We start from the raw sequence: 17,342 nt of genomic DNA, 5'->3' as shown, positions 1-17,342 counted from the left end.
GGGTTGGCGAGAGGTAGGATGATGATGGGAAATAATAGAACAATTCTTTTCATTCCTTGCCTGTACAGTGAGTGGGTATTTGTCAGGCCTTATGGACATACATAGGCTTTTGTTCTGGTGCTAATAATAAATAGAGTTCACAGCTCTGAGTAGTCAGGACGATGTGGCGAGAAGTGGGTCAAGACCATTCGTGTGTGCATAACTGCACTCCTAATCTAGGCCAGTGCCTGTGCTGGATGCTTCTAAACAAGCTGAAAAGATTTCAGGGAAGCTGGAGTTCATGCTGTCAGCTGGATGAAGTGCACCTCTAGCTGAGTGGAGCACTTAAGGACAGGGATCAGAATGGATGGTCTGGAGTAGCTTTGCATGTTAGGAGGACCACAGAGGTACAGCTTTACTGTTTAGTACCTCTGAAGAACTGGAAGTTTAGTTTGAGCCATAGGAAATTTTCTTCTTTCTGGCAGGGCAACTTGCTGAGCAGCCTTTCAAATGTGTGCACTGCTCTGCTGTTTCCACTGAAATATGTCTCTGCTACCTCAGTTTCCTCTGAAGTGTCACTGGGGACAAAGGTGATTTGCTCAATGTTGCACTGCATTGCTGCAATGTCCTTCAGACTTGCTGTGGTAGATGAGCTCCTTGGTCCACTTCAAGGAAGAGTGGGTGCCTGGGCTTGCCCTGAGGTGCAGTTAGGGACTTGGCTGCTGGAAGAAGAAGAAAGACAACTTCCATGTGAAGCCACTGGGATTTGTGGTGTTAATTTTTGGAGAGAATAGGGGGGAGTTTGATTGGGTTATGATTTCTTTTATGATATTACAATTGTTTTGGTTTTTTTTCAGTCTTAGAACTTTGAGGTTACTTGTCCTTGAGGATGAGCTCTGACATATAATGCAAGCTGTAATACACATGTATAACTCTCAAAATACCTGGCACATCACTGCTGCTCACTGAAAACAGTCTGATAGAAATCTGTACCCAGGTTTGGGTGACAATGGAGGAAAGGATAGGGAAAGAGTCATGGTAGTATTGGGATTTCTTGGCTGGGAGGTGGTGCTTTGGTACTTCTAAAAGTAAACAACCTTTTTCTTCCAAGCCTCAAGTATATTTGAGGCCATGTCTCTCTGTAATGTGCAGAAGCAAACAGGAATGTACCTGATGTCTCGGGTGTGTAGGCAGTGGGCTTTGCCAGGCAAAGAGATGACCTTTCAAAGGTGAGCACAGCTTGTCTTCCACTGTCCCATCATCCTCCTGTGTCCTTTGTCACACTGAGCAGTGCAGTGATACAATACCTGATTAGAAGTGTTCAGGAGCAGGGAGTCTGGTGTATTCTGGAAGGAAGCCCTGACTGTGCAAGGGCTTGTCCTTGTGTGCTGTTTGTTACCACAGATGGCAACTGTGGGAGCAGGGTGGCTCTCCAAAGGCAGTCTTGGCCTGCCTGTTACTCTTCATTGATCTGTTTGTTCTTTCAAGTACGAGAAGGCTGAACAAGTCATAAAACTCTTACGCAAAATACAAGCAAACATATTCTTCCTTTTTCAGAAAATACCTTAAAAGCTAGCTGTAGAATTAAAAATATTCAATGTCTCTGAAGAGCAGAAAGCATTTGCCTCTTGGTGTGAAGCTGCATCCCATCGCAAAGTCTCAAAAAATATTTTTCTGAAGTTTAGCAACAAGAAAGCCAGCCCTGAAGCTTGTTATGAAGACTGGAGTTTGTGAATGTCTGTGCCAGTCAGTCTCAAGTGAAGGATTTAGTTTAAAAGGCTGAAGCACATGTTACAGATGCCACTGGATCAAAACCTCTTCCTCTTTTGGGGAAGTTCAAATCTGAGTTCATGGGCCTCTTGCTTTCTCTGTAGTTAGTGAATCATGAAACAACAAAAAGAGGGAAAGGTTGAAGGCATCAGCTGGTTGTGTTAGATGCTACATCCTTTTCATAGTCATGCAAAAGTGCTGAACCTTCAAAGTGCAATGACTGATTATATATTTTTTTTAATGTAGTGTGTAAACAGAATAATATAAATTTCCTTGCTTGAGAGTGTGAGGACAAGTCAGCACATGAAGTTGGAAAATAAGTGTGCCAAGTATTGTTTTGTTTTCCAGTTACCTAAGGGCCCTTCCTGCCTAGCACTGTCCTAAAGAGACAGTCTCTGCCCTGAGGAATTTTCAGTTTAAATAAGGAAATAGATATTGGGGACACAGAAGGTGAAGCATGTTGGTGTGGGTTGGGTTTTTTTGTGACACCTGCTCAGTAGTTTTGAGAGTTGAAATAGAAAAAATTTTCTTGCATCAGAGATCAATTTGCACTGAATGCAGCTGCTTTGCTGGAGAGACAGCTTTTTAGTGAAACTTCCAGTGTATCTTTATGTATCTATATAAAGGTGCTTCATTGCTCATGTTTATTGCACTGCAGGGAGAAATTTTGACACTGTAAGCTGTCCCATAGGGATCTATACAATTTCCAGATAGTTAGGTCTACTTTTTCTCTGTAGAAGCACTAAAAAGGCATCTCCTCAACCTTGTTACCTATTTCCAGGTAACTAATAGGATTAACAGATCCAAGACGACGTGTTCCTTTAGCTAAATGTAATCCATTTGCCAGCTTCAGCCAAAAATATTGCAAGGAGAAGCACAGGCCTATATAGTAAATCTTATTTTCAAAGAAAACGAGGCTTAATAAAATTTGCACCAGTGCTTTTTTTTTTCTAGAAAATTTCTGCAACTGCTGTCACTTTAATTGTGAAGTCTTAGACAACTCTAAAAATTGGGGGCCAGTTTGAAATGCAGAGTCAAAGGTCAGCCAGGTCAGGGATACTGAGACAGCTTTTTAAAGAAACGGGGTGAAGAACTTGAAAAGAGAGTAATGTATTTAAAGCCTGGAGGACCTCTTATGCTGTAGCCATATGGATACCTAAGTAGCTAAATTTTCTGCTCAAATTGTAATTCCTGTGTCTGTCTAGTCTCTTCCTAATCCGCTGCCATGATTTCCTATGGCTGAGTAGTTCTTCCTTCCCTCAAAGCTGTCACAGAGTTGGTAGCACGGGATGACTGCAGGCAGCATCTGCCAGGGAGAGGCTCTTCTGTGGTGCTGAGGCTGTGGTCTGCTCAGTGTGGGTTGGACACAGCTTTGCCCCAGAAGGATGCCCAGGTTTACAGTGTTATGCTAATTAAGGTCTGGGTGTCTGCTGTACATAATTTCTAATTGCTGAAGCATCCTCGTATCAGCTTTCAGCAAAGTTGTTCTTTGAATCATTTTTTTTCCCCTTTCCTTTGCCTCAGAATTATGCAAGAAAAGGAAACTCTGGTTCCTGAAGCACAATACTGTCACCTGTTTTACTGTCCTGTGGATTTTTATTTTTGTATTGATGGAAGGCTTTGTTTAAATGTTTAATTCTTTTGACTGCCAGCATCTGGTAGCATACAGAGGGAGGGCTGCATGTGTAATGCCTGTTCTGTGCACCAAAAGGCAAGAGTTTAGAATGAACTTTGAAGTAGAGGAGTGTGTGTTTTTGAAGAGTTTATTCCTTTCAGCATTGAAATTGAATTAACATAGAGTCCCATCAAATTTGGCATAGCATGCATTGATAAAATGGTACTTTGTTAAATAACTGCTTTAAGGGATCATTCCAAACCCTTCCTCCCATTTTAGTATTGGATGTTAATCTCCCTATTGCAAGTAACATCAGCACTTGTAGAATTAAGAATTAAAGTTTGAGCCGGTGGTGAGTTCTTTTATTCCTATTTTATCTCTAATGATGAAGAAGCCTCAGCTGATTTCCCGTTCAGGTTTAATGCTTCACAAGGCCTGAGATTCATCTTTATTTTGTCTCCAAAATCTCACTTGGGTTTAGGGTATTTCCTCTTCCTAATAGGAAGCTGATTAATTGGTTGCTAAAACAGCCACAGATGCAGTGAATTTACTCTCTAAGTGCACACACACCAGATTACGCATACTGGTCAACAAAACATTGAATAGCACAATTAACTTATCACTGTAAAAGAAATGACATAAGGAGCTCATATTCCTCTGGGTATTTTCCCCCAGAAAGGGGACTGGAAAAAAAGTCTGCACACTAAAAAAATCTTAAGATTAAATGTCTTTGTAATCAATATACTTGTGTGGTGGGTTTTTTTGCTTGTTTGTTAGGATGCCATGAACTCAGCTCAGAGTATCATGGCTTGATAAATGGGAGGCTTTAGAAGTGTGCTGTAGGAAATGGTCTCCCTGAGGAAGGAAAGGATATGAGAGTTCAACAAGCCATTTACAAAAATTACAATCATTCTGGTTAATGTGGTTAAAGTTGGTAATTTTTGCATAGAATTTTAGAGTGGTATATTTGAAAAACTGACTGTGTCAGGGTAAACAAATCATTCCAATATCTATTTAAAGTACATAAATATTTATTATTGTCCTTCTTTTACAGATTGAGGAACAAAGGCTGAATTGACTTGCCTACAGCTATAACTAATTAATACAAGGATAGAATTTGAACTTGGGACTTTGAACCAAGAGAAGAATAAACAGATGAAACACTGCAAATGGAAACATAATGAACAGATAATATAAACTTTATATTTCAAGCATAAACTACTACCCTAATACAGAAATTATCTTTTTGTAAATGCCTTTAGGCAAGTAGGCAGCCTAAAAAGCTGCTTCTTACTGAAAACATGAACTGGTTAGACCAGATCATTACCTTATTTGCCAGTTTTGTCTGTGCTGCATTACCCCCATTAAGCTTGTTGCTTCTGAGAGAATTCCTAAAGACAAATTGGAATTAAAATTAAATTTTCAAATAACTGAAGTTCATATAAAGAGAACCAGGCAAATTACACTTCATCTTGAAAAGCTGCAGCAAAATCATGTTAGAGATTTCCTTTACTTATCTCCCACATAGATTATTGGTGTGACTCACTCAGAGCACTTGTACGAAATGTGGGAATGGAGCTGACTCAAAGACAAGTGATTGGCATCATTTTATGGGATGTCACCAACTGCAGCTTCATTAAATGGCATTTTCCTCTCTGTCTTGGTCAAATGTTAATTTTCATTGCAGTTTAGTCTGAGCATAGCATAAATGTGTTTTTTTGTTTGGGCAAGTTCTCTGGATCACAAGGGCCGTCACCTTTACATTTTTGATGTAAAGGACAATGGATCTCAAAGCACAGTTTTCCCTTGCTTCTCTAAGTTGCATTCTGTTGGGGTGGTAGCACTCACACAGTTACTGCCCTACTTCAGTTTTGTGCATTATGGGAGAACAGTGCAGTCCTGTAACAAGATTTGGGATTTGCCCCCCCCCTTTCTGGAAATTCCTTTGGAAATAATTTTGGAAAGAATTTAATGAATTGCAGTATCTAGCATTTTCAGTCAATGCCTTTGTGTCACTGATAAAAATTGAGAGGTAGGAAGTTTTTAGTGGCATTTCTGTATAACTTTAAGCAACTTCAGACTTTCATAATGAAAACTTTTCGTTTCTAAGCTTGCCAAGTTAAAAAGCAAAGAGAAATTCTCTTAGTATTCTGGGCTTCTAAATGTCTTCTGGACTGGATGTTGTTTGAATTGAGTTTCTTTGCCTTAACTGTCTTGTTTGCTCTGTTGTTTGTGATTCATTTGAATGTGAACTAGCCAGCACTTGAATAATGGAAAACCTAAAGTAAATAAGTGACAGTGCATGCTAGAGAATCAAAAGGCCCTACAATGAGCCGTGGTGCTCTTCAGAACAGTTTAAATATCTTTCTGTAAACAAACTGTTGAATGAAGAGTGGTTGAATGGAAGCTGAAAAGCTTGACTCATTCAAGTTTGGGACATTGAAAGTCTAGACTAGATTTAAGTGTTATTACTTTGAAGTCCTTAGAAGAGGGGTAGAAGAATGTTTTTAAAAGGGCTTTCTTTACCTTTGCATACGGTTTATAATTTAATCTAGGGTTTGGAGGATTAAACTGGGTTTATTCTCATTGTGGCAGAGTTAGACCTTGTTACATTATCCCATACAGGACAATTTGTTAAAGGTTAGTAGTTTGTCTCTTTTCCCCTAAAGTGAAAGATGCTTTAGATTGTAGATGCCAATTCTGTAAATAACAAACAACAGGAAATTTGTAGAATGACTGAAAGTGGTTTTTGAACATGACTAAAGTTTCAGATTCTTTCATCATATTGGTGTGTTTTTCCTAATAGAAGAGGTCTTTGTATTTTAACCAGAAGCCAGAACTGTCCTACAGAACACCTACTTTCAGAAGGAATGCAGGCAGGTAGGTAGGTTACATTAGAGCTGATAGTTTCTTCATCTTCATGTTAGATAAATTTTGACAAAAAGTGGGTCAGACTATAATACTAGCCTGGAAAGAAAATGAAATGTGAGATAACTTCAACAACTACAAAAAAAGACTGGTACCATATGTTTGTACCATACTTATTTCTGCTACTGCCTGAAGCTGTAAACTTTCTAGCTGATCTGCAAGAGATAAGCTTGCATGAATCTTTCACTCCATCATCACATATTTGACCTCTTTTGTGTTGCATAACTACATCCCTTTGTCATGCAGTTCACGTGTGGTCAGTATGGTCGGTTTTGCCTTCCGTAAACCTTGGTTTTGTCTTTCTGACAATTAATTTCCTGTTGATTCAAATTCAAAAGTTTGTTTGCTTGTTTGTTGCTTTTAACATTCTTCCAAAGGCTGTTACTTGTAAGTGTTGTCTCTGAAAGCCTGTCAGAAGCTGGACTCCTGGCTGAAGTCTTTCATTGCTCAGCCACCGGTTTACATTGTAGGAGAGCTTCATGAAGGCTTCAGACCCTCTAAAACCTTCAAACCCTTTAAAAATTCAGCTGAAACCAGCCAAAAGTTATGAGGAGGGGTGCAAGTGCACACTTAAATTATCACACAAGAAATCCAAGAAGGTTGTTTAATTTAAATTCTTAACTTCTTAAAATCTTGACCTGGCCCTTTATTTGCTTCTTGGTTATGGCACAGTCTCTCTGGAGAGACTGTGTGTTCTGATGTGTTTTTGCAGCTTAACTTTGTACCAAGGGAAGTCCCTGTGGTGGCTCTCGCAGTCTGGTTTTGCTAGAACCATACTGATTTCACTAAGATATGGGCATCAGAACAGTGTCCTAGAGTTGTCCTACTTCTTATGTGAATGCTTTACAACATGGTTGCTACCTTTTTAGAAAGGTTGTGCAAGCAAACCACACGGATTTCCTTCAGCATTGTTTAACTGCCAACTCGTGGGTAGACGAGATGGGGAACAGTAGATGTGCTTTCGTTCTTGCTGACTTTCTGACCAATGAACCATATTAAATTTTGTAAAGCTGAAGGTGGGAAAAAAACCAATATATTTCAGTCCCCTCCTTTGGTTACAAAAATAAAGGCTAATGTTAATTTATCACTCCCCTCTCGAAGCTTTCTGTAACTGCATGAGCTACTCGGTTAATTCAATGACATGTGCAACACAAAGGCTTGAAAATTGGAATGGATCAGAAACTCCTATTATTTCAAATTGTTATGTAGTTGTAAACTGGCTTCAGGCCTTTGAGTTGAAAGATTAAAAATTGATTACAACGTGCTGCTGGGTTGTATCACAGAGAGATAAAAGTTGATTTTAGTTGAAGTGGAAACTTAGACACACTAGTGTGGAACTCAGTAAGCCCACGGTGAGTATATGTTGGCTGCCTTTTTTTTTTTTACAGTCACAGATTATATCATAAAGCAATTTATTTGTATCAGTGGCCTGTCACATCATGTAGGATCAATCTTTGCTTAAATAGGGAATACTTATTAAGGAAGGCTGCTGCAGACCAGAGCTTGCATTCTAGCGTTGTTATCTCTGCGGGCCAATAACCACATGTTTTATCTGGTATTCTTCCCAGTGCACGAACATGCCTAGTGAGTAACACATGAAAACCAAATATAACAAGGGTTGATACATTTGGCCGACTTGCAGACTATAAGGATCTCATTATTTTTTCCTACTTCCTGCCTTTGTTTTTTTTATTTGAAATTTATCTGTGTAATACAGCATTTTGCCTTAGCAGCCTAGGCAAGGTCCTTTCCCATTTCATCTGCAAATTAGTCTTTCTATGGATATGACTATGTTGAATGTTGAATTTGATTGTTATTTATTTATATTTTTAGTAGCTCTTTTTATTTGTCTCTTGCAGGAAGTTACATAGTTATTTTTTCTTTTCATTTTGTTTTGTACATAAAGGAAGGCTAAGGATCACATTGTACAGGGAGAAAAAGGTAGGAGGATGTTAGAAAGGTACCAACCACTTACTACTATCAATAAAACTTTAATTAACTAAATGCTCTGTCTGGCCTCTTTCCCATGTAATATATAAAAATCGGAGAGATTCTCCTAAGTCATTATTACTGGTTATCAAAAATACTTACATTTCCCTTTACATTTTCATCCCACAGTGAAGCTGAAGAATTGCCTAGCAAGTCTCAATATGCAAAGAAATCTTGGTTATTCAGCTTATTCATTTCCCTACATTTACATGCTTGCACTGGTGTACTAAAGAGTTGCCTTTATCAAGCCAATCCATATTTAAAACCTTTGTACCTGCAAAAAGTATGAGTTCCACAGCAGAATTCCTGCTGACATTCTTGTAAGGTCTGTCCAGGGTTTGTAGAATCACAGAAAGGTTTGTGTTGGAAGGGACCTTAAAGATCATCTCATTCCAACCTCCTGCCATGGGCAGGGACACCTTCCACAAACCCCATCCAGCCCGGCCTTGAACACTTCCAGGGTTGTCTCAATTTACTGCAGTATCCAGGATGCCACCTGCAGAATTCTTGGGAGAGAAAAACTCCTGTTCAGCAAAGCCTGTGCCTTGCCTCCTCCTGTACCATTAACCTGGTTCCTGTTGACGTAAGGTCTTCATGTGAAGGGAGTAACTCGGGATTTAAACTGTCTGAGCAGGAATTGGGCAGCTGGGCTTTCAGTGCAGATGGCGACTCATCTTTCCTCCCCCAGGAGGAATGAACCTCCCTGCTCCAAACTTCTGTGAGGTTTTTGATAATTCTCAACTTTTTGTGCTGGAGACCAGTAACAGCCTGCCCCCTTCTCCAGAAGTGACTGAACCAGTATCGGTGCTAACTGCAAGTGGATGTCCTTAGGCTTGCAGTTACAGTCATGAGTAATGAGGGAAACAACAACTCTGCCTGCCTTGCTTTAATTTTTGTTCTTGTATCTCCTGGTTTTTGTCTCTAATCTTCGGGCTCAGACAATGAATGAGGTTTAACTGCGGGTCCTAACACTGAGCTGATTATGCACAGATCTGCAGGTCAGATGTTAAGCTGTCAGAAGGGAGACTTGCTGTGCTGCCTGAGATGAAGTGGTGTCTTCTTAGATCCATATCCGACAAACCAGGAGTTATTGTGGCCTCCCAAAGCCCAGTGGTCCCTGGGTGCCATCCTGTGTGTACCACAGGAGGGGAGAGTACAGAGACAACATCTGCACTGTCATAAGTGCAGCCCTGGTACCAGGTGTGAGCTGGGACTCCTGTTGGCTGCACCTTTGATGTGACTGTACCCTAGTCACCCTCCTGTGGGCTGATGCTGTGGGATTGTGGTGCCCTCTTTCCAAAGGGTCACGTTCATCACCTACTGCAGGAACCAGTGGGACTGTACTTGGGTTGCCCTTGTGCAGTGTGGGTGCTGGTGGCCAGGGATGAACTCCAGGCAGTGTTACCTACCACTGAGCCTGGCCCAAGAGGGCTTCTTGATTGCCCATTTCCCATAAATTGCAGATGCTGTCAGAGAGTCTCCTGGCTCGGCTTTTTCTTGGCAGTGTTGTTGCAAGAAAGCATTTTTAATAGTTGCTTCTCACCATCCAAATGATTATTCTGCAATGAATCAGAGCTGACTTAGATGCAGGTGAAACATGACTCCCTAAGCTGAGGTGTCTTAGCCAGACCTCCAGAGCAGTTGAGCTTATGGCACATGAGCTGCCTTACATCATCCCTGTGTCCCTGTGGGGGGGTTTGCCACAGCTGATAGCAACCTCTTGTGACAGCCTGCACAGGCTGAGGGAAATCCACTCCCTACAGATGGAGAGACCTGGTGACCACAAGTGGGATTCTCTGTTGAGAGCTCGGACTTCCTAGGGCTGCTCCTTGAGGCACAGGAAAATCCATCATTTTCTTCCAGCCCATTTTTTTTAGTTCCTGGTTCACCACTCAAGTTAAATTTCTTTTAATGTGCTCTTTACGTTTTCAGCTTTAAAAATGTGGGAAAGGCTCTCCCATGGCAGGCTGTAATATAGTGCAAGTAACTATTTCAGAGCTGGCCCCTGCACTACGTCTTGCCCTCTCATCTGTCATCAGTTCCCTCCTGTGTTTTGTGAAGTTTTTGCTTTGCTCCTGACTGTGGCACAGCAAAAAGTGAGCTCATGGGGAGCTCAAATTACTGTTGAACCAGTCCTGATCTGTTTAATGGAAACCTTCCTTCTCCAAACCCTTTTGCACTCCTTTTACTTAAGTCATAAAAATTCCTCTGTTTGAACTTTATGAAAACAAACCAAAACCCTCTCTGTGTTACAAAACACTTTGGTTCCTTTCTCTGGTTTTGTTTCGCATTATTTACTGAACTGCTGCTGGAGGAGCGTCTTGAGGTAAAAAGACACTGCTTCTTAGCCAAACAATTTAAATTTTTCATCAAGGGAGATGTATAACCAAACTCTTTGTGAAATGAGTTAACCATCCATTCCAGCTTAAAGCTTTAAATAGGAAGAGCGCATCATTTCAAAAGCCAGGAGAATTTGGACATGATAGGGTGCGGATGTAATAGTACTTCAGCAGCTGTGAACATAAAGGAAAACGTCTGACTGGTTCTGGCGAAAGCTGGCATAAATTTGTACTTTCGGGTGTATGTGTGTGCATCTGAGCTCGTGAGACAGAGTGAATTTTTGCATGTTACACTGAGTGGTATGTGAGCATCAACCCATATTTACAAAATTCTGTGGTAAGTGTCTTTTAGTATTTTTTCCTGAGGCAGAGATGTGCCAGGATCTATTTTAGACCTTGTTAAAGTAAATTCCATCTCTCCTTTTGTATTCTACTTCTGCTTTTTGGCTTTCTATGCTACTGGCTAATCTGTTAGAGATGCTTAGGTTTAAAGGGATCTCAGTTGCACAGTCATTCATGTGAAGAAAAAAATAAATTGTATTTACTTCTGGGTTTTTTCTCTGAACTCCTTGTTACCCTTGGTTTTTTTGAGATGGTGTGATATTGTCTAAGTTATTTTGGCAGGTTGTGGAAAGATTTTTAAAATGGTCGGCCTTGCTTTTATGCAGGAAACACTTCAGTATCTTCTGCCTTCAGAATTTCAGCAAACCCACTATCACTGTAGAATCATTGGGTGTGGGTTCTCTCCAGTTGCTATCTTTAACTTTCACAAGGATCTGTACATGTTTAAAAAAATTTAATGATAACTAATAAGATATTTTAGCCCTGTAGACTCGTTTCTCTGTAAGCATTCAGCAAATAACTCTTATTGAGATCAATGGTTTCCTGTGTTTTATTAGCACGGCAGTTTCAACTCGTCCTGTAATCTCACATTTCTTTTTATAACTATTTTATAAGGAGAAGGACCCAGTTAAACCAGTTCAGGTTTCTCTGTTACAGTGCTCTAATCTTTGCCCTCATTGTAACATGCCTGTCATGGCTGTCCATCTGCTGTGCTTCCCAAGCCTCTGGCACATCCCCCTGGCACACCTGCATTTGTACTCCTGCAGTCACTTATACAGCCATATCTTTTTGACCATCTTTACCTCCTTTTATCCTGATGTGTACACAAAAGCACGTAATCCCATGTTTGCTTGGTATTTTTTAGCCAACAGAGGCTGAGGTTAGAAGGTGGTTCCACCTCTCCGTGCTGGACTCCTCTTGGCACTGAAGCCTCCCAAGCTGGAGCTTCATTCCCGTCGCATCCCGGGTGCAACTACTGACTCCAAAGCAGGGCTGGTGCAGGGAGATGGGAGAAGTGAGGGGGAGAGCGGGTGGCAGCTGCTGCGGGGTAATTAGGATGGCTTCTGCTATCCGATATAGGGACCCAGGTGGTTTCTGTCGTTGCCAATAAAGGTGAGGATAAAAGGTAGGCCAGGAAAGAGGGGCCATCCTATACCTGTATCCATTGCCCGAGTGCAGGTAGCTGGGCTGTCGCAAGAAGAAGAGAACTTTAGCTCCTGGGGCCTTGTGCCTCCAAGAGTTGTTTGCTGCTTCTCCAAGGAAGAATAGTGCAGGTAACCAGAGCCAGAAGGCTTCTGCTGGACCTAGGGCTGGTGTGAACCTGGTTGTGCTCTGGTGAGTGGTAAAGCCATACTACTGTGGTCTTCACTGCAGGTCTAACTGGTCGCTCCGTGAGGTACAGAAGCATCCACTGTGTTTGTGCCTTTGTCTTTGCATCATTGTGATACAGGAGTGAGTCTCGTCCAGGGTGAGATCAGGGGAATTTATTTTAGGTTCTCGGGGAAAAAAGACTGAAATGCTAACCGCAAATTCAAGGTTGGCAAAGAGCTGGTTTAGGGTGGAATGCCTTGGGTTGTCTGCTTTAAGACAATTTTTAAGTATTTTGTTGAATGTATAAAGGGGGGTAGGTCTTTAGGATTGTGCAGATCAAAACATTAATTTTAACTGGATTAGATATACATAAAAGTAATGGCGAAAACTCTTATTTGTAAATAAATTTTATATAAATGTGTAGTCAAACCATAATGAAGTCTAACTTAACTTTCCCTCCTCCCTGATCTAAGCACCTTAAGGCTTCCCTCTTTGTGACCTGTTGAAATTTATTGATTAAGAGGTCCAAATAAGTGTTTTTGAGAAACAAGCAAAATTTTTCAGTATTCTCTCTGTTAAATTCGGAGATATTTTTTTGATTGTTATTTCTTTCAATGAATTCAGCAAATAATTATTTCAGTTCAATAAACAGTTATTCCAAAGCTGAGAAAGTGATGAAAAATCAGGGACATGATTAAGATAGAAAAAGATAACTCCAGTAGTTCTAAAATCTGGAATCAGTTCCAATAATAATCAACTCGTGAACTTGAGATAATAATTACTTTCATAAATTTGATCTATAAACAAAATGTCTGTTCCACTTTGTGCCCAGCCTGCTTCAGGGGTTTTATCTAAGTAAATAAAATCAGTTTCGCTTTGATGGTTTTGTGGACCTACTCTGCCTTCACTTACTTCTCTTAATGCAATGCTGATAGGAATAACAGCTGAAAGCGTGTTCACTTAGAGCGTTAGAACTGAGTCATTTTCCATGTGTTATAAAGATTTGAATAAGTGTGTGTTATATGGGACAAATTAGTGGTGCAATTTATCTGCCTCTTCAGCAAACAAAAGGCTCATGTTACAGCAACCCTTCTGCAGAGAATAGCAATCAAGATTTCTGCTTAAATAATTTTCATTTTTTAGCATCTGTTCATTTCTGGATTACAAATCAACACCAGTGCATTCTCCTCTGATGTGTCTTGTTGAACCCTTTTTAGCTGAAGTGAAAAATGGAGGCAGGGGATTATTTTGAGCCTGCATGTGCTTTGCTCTTGATGTAAAACAGTGAAACCCACAGACTGCAAGCTTTCGATACGCGGATGTTGCCCCTGGCTGTGCAAGATGATATTTAGATGTGCAGATCATGAAGAAAATTTGTAGTCTTTTAAGGAAAGATTACATTGGGCAAAAACAGGTTTGAAAATTGAAGCTTGGTATGATTTCTTCCTTAAATCTAATAGATGCCTGGTTAAAGGGAATTACTCATAAGAAGGAAGTCTTAAAACTGGTTTGAATTAGATTTCAAAGGTGAGGGTTATGCTGGTCATTTAAAGCCTTGAATTTCTCACCACCACTGGAGTCAATAAATAGCAATCTAGCATGAAGCTCTGGCAAGGTACAGTCTGGTCTGTAAAAGGCCAGTTAAAACAGTGGTTTGGGATCACATTTAGCATCTGTGGCTTGTGCTGGAGTAGTACACGAGAGGAGACAGCTTGTTCTCAACAGCACGGGATGCTTGGAGATCCAGCTGAAATGGACCCATTATTTAATTTATGCATGTTTTGACTGGGCCTTCAACCCTGAGTCGCAGAATGTAGGTCAGCTGCACCAGTGAGGCTCTGGTGTTTGGAAGAAGATTGCCAATCCTATCCCAGTGCCTCTTTCCAGTACCCTTTGGGCTTCATTAGCCGTCTGCTTCCTGGCTCCCCTCGGCACAGAGACTATTAGCCATCTGATACTCGTTTGCCCAAGGGCAGCATGTTTGCTCAGTAAACGAAGGAAATGGGTACCTTACATCCTTCCAAAGTTGTTACAATTTCCCTACCACCGCTGTCTTTACTATTAACCTGAATATTTGATATCAGCAAAATCACAGTAGATAAATAACATTTTCAATTGCAACCGGATGTGATTGCTTCCAGGATACTGCCAGGCAGTATCTGAAGACATTTCTATCTGAATACAAAACCTGCCCGATGGGAGAGGGAAGAAGAGACTGCTAATGAGATTATGGAGTAAAGTATTGAGAAAGAACATTCTGTCTCATGGAGACTGAGGGAGGAGGAGAACAATTTATGCAAAATAAATAGAGATCTTGGTTTACATATTAATTATGGATTAAAATTTGTAGTTTAAACAGTGGGCTTTAATCTGTTATCTGAATTAGGGTTTTATGGTTAAAGTTTGTGAATTGGCGATAAATATTCAAAACATAAGTATTGTAAGAATTTAAACTAGAAGTGGGAATAGGAAGGGGGAGAAGTAGGAAGCAACTGGGCTCTCTGTAAGGCTCTGAGATTAGGACTTGTGTATTCAATGGGGGGTTTTGTTTTGCTTTGTTGTTTTTTGGGTTTTTTTTTAGTCATGTTGATTACTGTATATTGATTTTTCTTTTAAGGAAAGCACCACCTTTTAACTGCCAAAGTTTTCGTGTGTGATTTTCAGCATTGTGCCATGTCAGTACTATAAGCACCTGGTGGTTTCTACAAGAGTTTCCACAGACCTGTGTTCATCCTGTCTAGCACTGCCCATCCAGCTGAACTCTCTCTGTCTTCCCTTGTAGTCTGTGAGAAAGCTGTTTCAGCAACTGCAGTGAACTGGGGTCACTGGTCTAGACCCAGTGGGAAGAACATCTGCTGTTCAGTGGAGCTCCCAGAATGGGTTTGGATTAAGCTTTTAATAGTCCTTTGAAGGCACAGAATGCATATTTTTTTAATTTCTTTTTTGTTTTGTTCTTTTTTTCTTTTCATCTGAAGCCCTTGGCAAGGTGGTTAGTAATACACACACCTTCTCTGAGAACTTAACCAGGGTTACCAAATGAAAACATATAATCTATAGCACCCACTTTCTATTAAATTGTTTCAATACAGGAGGGCTTTCACAGAGGGTAAGTTTTCTTTTGTTTCACATTGTCCATGCTTCATTTTGGTTCTTGAATTCTGCATCTGGCTGTCTGCTATGAAGCCATTTATTGCCTTGGTAAAAAGTCGGGTTTGGTTTTTTGTTTTGTTTTGGTTGTGTTTTGGTTTTTTTTGCTTAGAAAACATTTACACAGTGATGGCACCTATTAGGCATAAAATGCTGCTGTGATATCCACTGGAAAGAATACTCATGAATAAAAAATGAACCACTTAAATCAATACTATTACTTTTCATACTCTGCTTTCTTAATCTTGCCTGTTGCTTTTATTTTCTTTATTAGCTTTCCATGATGGTGGAGTTTTATTTTCAAAAGAGGCAACGTGGCCCTGTTATTCTCCATTGCTTTGTTTCATCTGCAGCTCACACAGTAATGAGACAGGGAAGTTGGGAGCTATAATTTCAGAACTGCACATGCAGGTAGTTTGTCTTTAAAACATCCTTCCCTCCCCTCCCTTCCCTCTCTTTGCTAGTACTTGAGTCTTTTGCCATATAAGCTCTGTCCTTTTACTGCTTTTTATTTCATTTTATGGTATCTTGCACATAGTCTGTGAACACAAAGTAAATTGATGGCTTCTGAATCATAGGCTATTACAGCATTTTCCTGATTAGATGGAGTCTCCTTACTCTCACTTAGATAAATCTTAAATAATCCAGAGCACTTTGGGTGGAAGTATAGTTTTAATAAAACTTATCCTGTGTTAAATTCCTGGAGATCTCTGTAACAGCAGTCCTCGTCAGGGTTATTAATGTAGTGTTATTAAATTTCAGATGTTCACTAAGCCAAATCTCGTTCACTTCTTTTCAGTTTTCTTTTACCAATTTAATAAAAGAACATCATTATATTTTTGTCACATCGGGACTTGTCTCTTATGTGCAGAGGATAGTGATGATTTACTGTCTTAATTTCAAAATTTCCAAATTTTACACTAAATACAGTGGCCAGCATTTATTGCAGCTGACAGACCTTTCCCAGAGGAAGGCTGGTTTGGTAACAACAAAGGAATGAGAATAAGAGTCACTGGGTTGGAGAAATGGGTAAGTGTTAGTGCTGAGCAAAGAATAGCATATAGTGGCCAGGTAGTGAGAGTAACCCTCCAGCACTGACTTCTACTCAGACCAATTTTTTTCCCTTATTCTTTTTGTGATCACTAATGTAGTGCAGATTTTTCTCTTCCCCTTCCTTGTTAGTGTGGAGGTGGTCACAGCTGGTGGTGGCAGTGAGCCCACGTGCTGTACAAAGTCAGGGCAGGCTGCACTTCACTGCTGCTGTGCCCAGGCCCATTTAATAAAGTTTGAGAGCAGTAGCAGCGTGTGCATTTTATAGTGATGACAGAGCCTCTTAGGCTTTAAATGCATTTTCTTTCCAGTAGCATGACAGGGTTTTCGTGCAGCTTGGTGCAGTGTCTGAGGTTACCTCACCATTTCCATTATAAACCCTTTGTTTCCAGCCATAGTGCTTTGCAGCAGCTCTGTTACAGAGGACTTAGTGGAAAAGGGTTTTCTCAAGAGCAGGAAAGGAAAAATTATTAGCCTCTTCTAATGTTATGTTCACTGAAAATCTTGGAAGGGAAGAAAGCCTCTGTGTGTGTGACTAAAATGGTCTTAGATGAAGTTTTGAGGTGCTTGGAGTAAGAGGCATGTCCTTAGTAGTGTGGGAACCTGGAGGGACAGGTAAAGGTAGGGTGGGATAGCACTTCTGAGTAGATGAGGACTGTGAAGTTATTGGCACTGACCTGGAGTAGTAAACACAAATGTTAGCAAGGCTCCTGCAGTGAGCAGGGGCTTGAGTGACTGTAATGTTGTTCTGCTGGAGTTAATAGCCTCGATGCCCTGGGAGCTGTGCCAGCCACAGGCTCTGCCTGCAGAGCTGTTTCTCTGTATCCTCATTTCCATTAGATGTGATTGCTGATGACCTCTGGTGCACTTTA

At 40.5% G+C, this 17,342-nt stretch overlaps 1 protein-coding gene across 3 annotated transcripts in view; it reads left to right on the top strand.

Annotated features, from left to right (window-relative positions):
• FAM107B (family with sequence similarity 107 member B) overlaps window positions 1-17,342 on the top strand; it is a 92,708-nt gene that overhangs the window by 38,002 nt on the left and 37,364 nt on the right. The gene's annotated exons all lie outside the window — the stretch shown is intronic.

This window comes from Manacus candei, unplaced genomic scaffold (assembly GCF_025592945.1).
Source record: "Manacus candei isolate 608988 ecotype Guabito, Panama unplaced genomic scaffold, ASM2559294v1 h1tg000042l, whole genome shotgun sequence".
Taxonomy (NCBI): domain Eukaryota; kingdom Metazoa; phylum Chordata; class Aves; order Passeriformes; family Pipridae; genus Manacus; species Manacus candei.
This window is presented reverse-complemented; position numbering and strand designations above follow the sequence as displayed.